The 8983-nt window shown below is 37.5% G+C and overlaps 1 long non-coding RNA gene across 1 annotated transcript; it reads left to right on the top strand.

The window, feature by feature from the left end:
* Positions 1-7075: 7075 nt before the first annotated feature.
* On the top strand, positions 7076-8151 carry LOC131536717 (uncharacterized). Its single transcript, XR_009270053.1, has 3 exons — positions 7076-7456; positions 7694-7799; positions 7906-8151. It is a non-coding gene; the product is annotated as an uncharacterized LOC131536717 (long non-coding RNA).
* Positions 8152-8983: the final 832 nt, after the last annotated feature.

Below are 8983 nucleotides of genomic sequence, written 5' to 3'. Positions count from 1 at the left end.
AGCCTGATGTTAGGTGGCACTAAGAGGCTTTTGCATCTGCATCTGAAGTCTTTACACACACACAAAGCTGTGCGCACGTGCGTGCAACATACACTTATACATACACTATTTATTTATTTATTTTTTTTAACACTTGCTTATAACACAGTCTATACTTTTCTTCATTTCCAGCTCTGTGTTTGTACCACTTCGGTTCCAGCAGTTCAGCTGCATTTGTTCTTCACTTTTGACAATAGTAAGTACATCTTGCATTTTAAAAATCACACTAAATTCAAGTCAATTATGTACAGTAGTTAACCCCCATTCTGTAGAAAGGCTCACAATTCATTTACTGTATTGTGCCTATTCAGAAAACATATTTATTCAAAGAAATACCTGTAACACTAATCCTAGCCCTAAATGAATATCAGAAAATATCTAGTGAAATTAGGCAATGAATCTTGTTCTCTCTCTGATTTAAGCCATGGACAGGAAGAGTAAGAAGAGAGAGTATGACAGGGAGTGGGTTTCTTTGAAAAGACTAAGTAAACTACAGAGAAAAAGAGAGAATGCAGAAACTTTAATGGCAGCCAAACAAGTTGAAACTGCAGACACAAATATGGAAATCATGGAAAAACACGAGAAACATGGAATAATGGAGACTGATGAAAATGTAAAACTGAATTTGGAAACAGAAAACATCTCTGAATATTCAGATGTTTCTGAACAATTTTCAGATAAAGACTCTCTGGAGATGGGTGATTCAAATTCAAATATAGCAAGGGAATTGTCCATAATGCTATAGATGGTCTTCTGAAATTGTTAAAGAAACATGGAACAAAAGACCTTCCATCATGTTCAAGAACTTTGCTTGACACTCCAAAATCTGTAAATATTCAACAGAAGTCAGGAATGGAGTATTTCTACTTTGGAGTAGAAAAAAATGTTAAAAAAAATAAATAAATAAATAAAAAACATTCACATGCAGAAATACTCTGTCGAAACAACTGCGAGGATGGATATCTTGGAGTTGAGATTTAATATCGATGGCCTCCCACTGTTTAAAAGTTCAAAAACTTGTCTTTAGCCAATTCTTTGCAGCACCAACCTAAAACCAACAGATGTATTTCCTGTGGCCATCACATGCGGAAATTCAAAGCCCTGTGATTTGGAATGTTTATGCGACACAGTCGAGGAAATTCTGAAATTGGAGAAAGACGGTCTGTGGTACCAAGGAAAACACAATTTGAAAAAGAGAAGACAGTTGCAATTGTGTGTCGAACTTGGATTGTGGCAAATGGAAATGTACGCAAGTATTGCTAATGCTTATGGTTTGTTAAAAAAAAAAAAAAAAAAAGACTTTTCAGTTTCTGACTGGTTTGTGATTAGGTATTTGTCTAAATGAACAAACAGGTTTTGAGCTGCTACTGGCCTCCATCTGAGCCAACAAAGAAGGCAAAAATGGAGAACTGCCAGATAAGAAGACATGGAAACTTTTCAAGATAAGAATTATAGAAAAATCCTTTACGTGTAAAAGAAAATTATGAAATTGTAATTACAATGAACACCTGCTAAAAAACATATTTCTGAAATGAAATTATGACAGTACACTTAGGCTGATGATACACGAGGCAACATTTTGAGCATTTTGCGAGGCAATTTTTTTTTTGGAGCAATGTTGCTTGGGCACTTCCCCATTAAGAATGGGTAACAAATTTCTATCTGGATACTTTAGATTGGTTGTGAGAAACGTGTCTCACCTGGTTGCCCGTTGATGGTAACATTACTCGAAAGGTTGCCCAATGTATCCTCAGCCTAAAGCCCCGTTCACACTACAAGCGACATGCAGCGACAAAGCGACGCGATCCCATTCATTTCAATGGAGAGCTGGCGATTTCCGGCGACACGAGCGACAGCGACCGGATGGGGCATGTCCAGCGACGCGACAAAGTTCAGAATCCTTCAACTTTATGCAAATGAAGAGCGACTTTCGGGAGCGACAGCCAGTAGCAAAGAAGACGGTAGCGCTCATGTGATCATTCTCCTTTCAGCTCCAGCAGTGACGGAAAGATGGAGGAGAAGTTGATTCTTTCCGTTAGCAATTGTCCTGTTTTATACGACATGTCCCTGCCCACATACAGGGACATAAATGTAAAAAATCAGGCGTGGAAAGGGGTGTCTGAGATCATGGGGATTCCAAGTAGGTTTTTAATCAACAAAAACTAAATGTGTTAAATGTATGACAACAGACAAAATCATAAATGATCAGATAGCAAATAAACATACCATATTAAAAAAAGAAAAAGTGGTTCAGCTGCTGATCCAATAAAACCTTGGAGGTACAGTGCCATCATGGGCTTCCTCAACCCCTTTATGGAGTACAGAAGCATGAGTGGAAACATGTCCCAAAGGGTTGGGGAGCCCACTGTGGCAACTGAACTCCAAAGCCAGGCAGTGCCAGTCAGACAGCCAGCCGATCAGGAAGAACCAGCCAGCCAGCCACAGTCACCAGACAGCCAGATCCCACAAGCAGCCAGCCGAGTGAAACCAGCAGCCAGCTAGATCCAGGCAGACAGGGAAAGCAATTAAGACAGGAGGAAGAAAAGTCTCCCCAGGGCATCTCAAAAAGGCACCTTTAACTTTTTTTGAGAAGCGTCTTCTCTCTGCTCTAAATAGGGCAGAGGCATCACCATCTCATCCCCAATCTCATCTCCCATCAGCATCTGATGATCCAGATGGACATTTCCTCCGGAGCCTGTTGCCACAAATTTAAAAATCTTAATTCGAGAAGGAGGGAAAAGGTTAAATTTGAAATGCACAGAATCATCTTTGAGGCGCAGTGCAGCCAGGACCAGGAGCAGAGCATGGTACAGCTGACACAGCCATGAGGGATACCTTTGTAGTCCTGTACCCTGCAGCTAGAGTTATATTATGTGTTTAGTGTTCATATTCTTGGTGTTTTTTGCGGTTTATGAGAGCGAGGTACAGCTGACAAGGTCTAACTTTCTATGTTTACTATTACTGTTTACCCTCATGCAGTCTCATGCCGTTCTGAAAAAAAAATGATATATAAATTAACATGTTAACTTTAAGGCATTTTTTAAAATAAATTAGTTTCAGCCTTTTCAATGTTTCTTTTTGAGATTATAGTTAAGGGGTCTTTAGTGTCACATGATCCTTCAGAAATCATTCTTATGTGCTAATTTGCTGCTCAAGAAACATTTATGATTATTAGCAATGTTGAAAACAGTTGTATACCATTTTTAGGATTCTTTCATTAATCCAACGTTCAAAAGAACAACAATTATCTGAAATAGAAAGCTTTTGTAACATTAAAAAATGTCTTTCCTGTCAATTTAATGCATCCTTGCATCCTTTTTTAAAAATCTTACTGACGTCAAACTTTTGAACAGTAACGTAAAATGTTGCAAAAGCCTTCTATTATGTATATATTTGGGGAAGGTGAGGTATATCTAATAGCATAGCCAGGATATAATTATTTCAAGAAATGATGGAAACACATGGAAACATTGCAATCGGGAGGTTTAGTTTGGATTCAAGGATTAATGTTTCCTCGATCAGGCCGTTCCACCATCGGATCAGGAGACAGTGAGGAAAAGATGACACAATAAAAAAAAACAGGCAATGCACGAACATGTGGCACAATCCAGGAGCTCAGAACAGCCCCACATTACAGCCTGTGGACAGGAAGAACAAAAACAACTTATCAGAACATCAAGCATGTCGTAATGCTCACAAGGGGAGGGGAGATATGACAGAACCGAACTCATCCGCTCCGACCGTCTCTGCAGAGCCCTGCTGCGTTTCTGCATCACCTTTTGCTTTTTTTGTAATTGCTGGGATGTTCTTTTTATTTGTTTCCAAAAAAAATTATATTGCCTTTAGGCACGTTAAATATCCAGTAAATATGCTAAAAGCCTAGCCAACGTCCAGAAAGTATCACATATGACGTGATATTTACGTTTTTAGAAGGTGCCTAGTAACGTTAAAACAATGTAAAAAAAAAACAAAAAGTTTTCGCAACATTGTGAAATTACGTACTTAAAACGTAAAAAAATCCCGACATTTGTCGTATTAAATATGTCGGGGAAAAAAACGTTATCACAACCTTTTCACAACGTAAAAAAAACGTTGATTACTGAGATGGCGCATTCGGACGGGACTAAAATAACTCAGGAGCTCTGGTAATAATTACTTTACCCCACCTCTCCATGTAAAACTAATCCCGTCCGAATAGGGCTTTAAGGGCTAATGGCTACCACAAAAAATAACTGATAACAAATTATTCTTACACAATACTGCATCCATTTCTTCAAAATATGGGGACTTCCTCGGATCTCTGCCAGTCCGTTTGTTGTGCTTAATGCAGTATACTTTCTTTTCAGGTAGTCGATTCTCTCTTTCATTTTTCCCCAGCAGGGGCGGATCTACCGGGGTGGCAAATGCCACCCTAAGAAAAAGCTGTGCCACCCCAGAATTATCACAGAATAAAATATAAATGTAAGCAGTGCTTCATGTGCTACTCGTCAGCCGCGGTGATGACACACACACACGCAGCGCGTCCAGTGGAGTCGGCTTTAACAAATGACTCTTATGAACCGGTTCTTTTTGAGTCGAAAACACAAAGCGCAGCCCATTCACTATAACGAATTGTTTGTACATTTGTTCGTGAATCTGCTTCTCGGTTTATTCAGAAGTCCTCTGATAAATCTAATCCCGTCTATATATATATATATATATCTGAGATTCATCCCGTGATTGTTTGGTGATGGATTCTCCGACCGCTCGCGCCACTCTCATCAGATATAGAGTCCTTTCTGCCACATCGGACAAAACAATAACATGAAATCGATAAGAAGATGCTGATCACGAAAACTAACAGCAGAGTTAGGTAAGAATCTTGTATTGCAGTTTTCTGGATTGTTAACATGATATAACTGATTTTAGTTGGCCCATTTTCCCAAATCATTAATTCAGTTCTCAAAACACAGACTCGTTTCTCAAAAAGTTGAACAATGAGTAAGTTAAACATTAGGCTGCAAAACTGATGACATCGATCAGAATCTGCATCCTAACAACAGAGAGAGGAAGAGAGCATTCAGTATAATTACAGTACAGTACCAGTACATTAGATGATGGGAATTTCACTCTTCTATATGTACAGTAAACTGTAGCACATGTTGTACAACATGTGACTGTCAAATTTCATTTGTAACCATTTTTTATGTGTACTGCATGTTTGCAGATCTGAGAAATGACTTGAGATAGAGCTAGTCTTGTGTCAGGAGACCAGGAAACTGCTAAAGTACTGTATACTGTAATGAAATTTGACCAAATGTGCAGAGGATGCTGATTTAATTATTATTACTTATTTTGTACTGTACTATATTGTGGTGCATATCCAAGTTCATATACAATTATTTGGTATTTGAACTTTTCTAGTGTTTTTCATATACTGCGAGATTATACTGTTGCTAGACTATTGATATTAGTGCTCTGGGTGATTACAGACATCCCCACCTCTGGTAATAACAGAAAATCAAACATTGTTTTGAAAACTGATCCAGCTTCAATGCTTTGATATTATTGTATTTCTTTCTAATGTTAGGAAATTAAAAAGTGTTACTCTTAAACTTGCACTAAAACGTGATTTATACCATCTAAGTAGCCTATGTAATATTAATAGAGTCGCATGTCTTCTTCAGTGATACAAGCTCAGAAACATTTACAACCTCTTAAAGTTTTTTATATTGTGTATTGACTTGGTGCCATGATGGATATTGAAATGTTATTTATTTTTCATTTTAAACAGTATAGATGATTACTTAATGGTAATGCAATATTTGTGAACACAACTGTGCTCGTCAGACAATAAATCCCCCAAAAATATGCATGGGGGCTTGCTTTGGAGTTGCCACCCCTCATAGACCCCATGCCACCCCTTTGCCACCCTAAAAATTATTTTCTAGATCCGCCCCTGTTCCCCAGTCCCCAAAATCTTCCTCGACTTTTGGAGATTTACTTACAACAATTCGATAAATCTGTTCCCAAATGGTGTGGTTATGCAACGTGGTCTCAAATTGTTTTTGAAAGCGATGCTCTGCCCAAACCGAAATTAAACTCAGCGTTTCCTCCCTGGTCCAATTTCGCGTTTTCTTTGTTGGTGCCATGTTGCGCGTTTGAACGTGATGTTCAGGAAGTAACGTAAATCGAGTTACCCCTCCCACTTCTTATAGTTTTACTGAGATTTCTAATCCCGTGTCAAGTATATTAATATTACAGACGTCCTGTGGTAAAATTACATTACCCCATCTACCCCTGTAAAACTAATCCAGTCCGAATAGGGCTTTTGTTCCATGTCAGTAGTTCCTGTTTTCACCTCACGTATTATGCTGATGTTTTCAGATTTCCTGTAAATTGCCACTTAAAGCTCATTTAATGGGTATCAACAGACGGAGAGTATTTGTTACTAATCTGTACATTTCTGTTTTATGCTTTCAGCTGTTTTTCTTACCATTATTTATACTTGGTAGAATTCACATCACATTATTTTCTTTTCCAAATTTCTAGATATCTGCAATTAGTATAAAAACAAACCCAGTAACTGATACATTTTTTTTGGTTTTGGCAGATCAGCTCTTCCCACAACAATCATGTCATTAGTCAAGCTTCTACTCTGTATATTATTTTGCCAACATGCATGCGCATATTCGTTTAAATAACTTTTTAGTTGCAATGAATGAAACTGTTCTCTCTCTCTCTATAAAGTGTTACAAGAAATATGGTCAAGAAAAAAAGGTGGGACACTCTGCAGTAAAATTGGCCCATATAAATTATTTACATGGGATATTGAACGCCTTAGACCTGGGGAATTGCTCGAAAGTGAGGTAGGTGATGCAACTTATTCATATTTTTAAATTTGCAAATTGTGTTACTGCTTTTGTAAAAAAAAAAAAAAGTCTTCTAGGCATAAACCCATACTCCGTAAGGGTATGCTTTGTGTAAATTTTGTTTTATTTGTTTTAGGTTATCAATGCATAATTGTCCTACCTCATAAAATATTATGCTGGCAAGGCATATGTGCTTGATTCCTTTCAAGCAACAAGTATTTGGCAAGGCAATCCCAGTTTAATGAAAACGGTAAAAATATATATATTTTTGCTGTGAGAGAACTGGTGAACTGAACTGTTGTTACAATGTTCCATTGCATCTCTAGATGAATCCAGGGGCGTATGATGTTCTTATTGGGACAGTTAATGAGAACAATCACTGGACGCTCCTGGTCTGTTTCTTTCCATTCTTGTCCTTCACTGTAAATTAAAATTGTTTAAATTCAGAGCAAGATTCATGCATAATTATTTTTGCAGGTGATATATCCTAAAAAACTGAGAATACTGTACCTAAATTCGCTCGGTGAAAACCAAAGTAAACTGGAACACTGTAAAAAGGCTGTAAGGTCAGTACAAATATATGCCCTTCTTATACATTTTAATTGTTAGTCTGATTATTACTTTTTATTAACATTTTAAATATTTCTAATTCAAACAAAGCAAATTTATGGCCACAAAAGGAAATCTTGGGGAAAAGTGGGAATGTACCACACTGCTTACAGAAAGATGACCATTCATGTGGGGTATTTGTATGCAAAGTACGTATATATTTAATGAATATTTTTCATTATATCATTTTGTAGTTTGCAGAAGCTATTTTAAAAGGAGGTAATTTGGAGTTTGAAAGCACAGTGGCCAACATAAATGTCATTCGCCAAGACATAGGCCTTTGCTTTCTACAAGAAACAGGTATATATAATGTAAATATATATAATATAAAATGGACCATAAAGTACAACTGACACATTCTTTCACCAATATTATGTGCATCACTTTGCTTAATTTATTTCCACAGAGGACCTCTCTGAACTATGCTTGGCCTGTGGAGACAAATATCCATACACAGAAGACACTGAGGACTCTTGGGTCTGCAAATTAGCAAACTGTTCTTCGTTTCACCCTGCTTCAAAACAAGTTATAACGTCAGTGTCTCTTTCAGATTCAGTGTGACAGCTGCAATGGATGGTTTCACTGGGAATGTGTAAACCGACCCAATATAAAAGATTGTTTTGTTTGTCACGGATGCCAAGGCCCTGCTTAACAATGCATTTCACTCTGTTTGCTTCATCAGAATGCATATTATCTGAAGATGTGCATTCTGATGAAGCAAACAGAGTGAAATGCATTGTTTTGAGTAATTATCCAATAAATAAGAGGGAAAAAAGTTGACCCGTCTCCTCTTTTATGAAAGTGTAAATAGAAGCCTATTTAAAATCACAATCATAATGCTCAAAGTAGGCTAAGTGTATTGTGTCAATATGATCCAAGTGTAATTGTGGTTAAAAACGGGCAAGAAATAACACAAAACAACACCAGAGAACATTTAAAAATGTTTATTTAAACATGCTTGTTAGCTAGGCTACATTTGTGTTTTAGTCATTCTTGCTAAAGTTGCGTTTCTGCATCACCTTTGCTTTCTCTGTGCATAGTATAGTCTAAAGTTATTTTTATGTGATTGCTGGGATGTTCTTTTTATTCGTTTCCAAAAAAAATTTTCATTTTATCAAAGTGACTTGGCTCAATAGCTGCAGCTGTTAGATGGGGAGCTAATTTTAATGCCATTTCTTCCTGAAAGGCCATTAAATCCTTAATAGGGACCACTGAAACCTCATTGGACGGGAGATTCTCTCTCTTCACAACATCTTCAGGAATTTTAAACACCTGTCCACGGAGGAGGGCACTTTTAAGATTTTTCACCACATTTGAGACATCAGGCATGAAATAAAGACGCCTGTCTGGTGTTGCTGGATGTGGCACAGATGTTTTTGATGTGGTCAACCCCAAAGGATTTCCACATCAGAATCAGAATCAGAATCAGAATTAGCTTTATTCGCCAGGTGTGCGCAAACACACGAGGAATTTGTTGTGGTTTT

Source organism: Onychostoma macrolepis, chromosome 03 (assembly GCF_012432095.1).
Source record: "Onychostoma macrolepis isolate SWU-2019 chromosome 03, ASM1243209v1, whole genome shotgun sequence".
NCBI classification, from domain to species: Eukaryota; Metazoa; Chordata; class Actinopteri; order Cypriniformes; family Cyprinidae; genus Onychostoma; species Onychostoma macrolepis.
The sequence above is the reverse complement of the archived record's forward strand: the minus strand, read 5'-3'. Positions and strand labels throughout refer to the sequence as shown.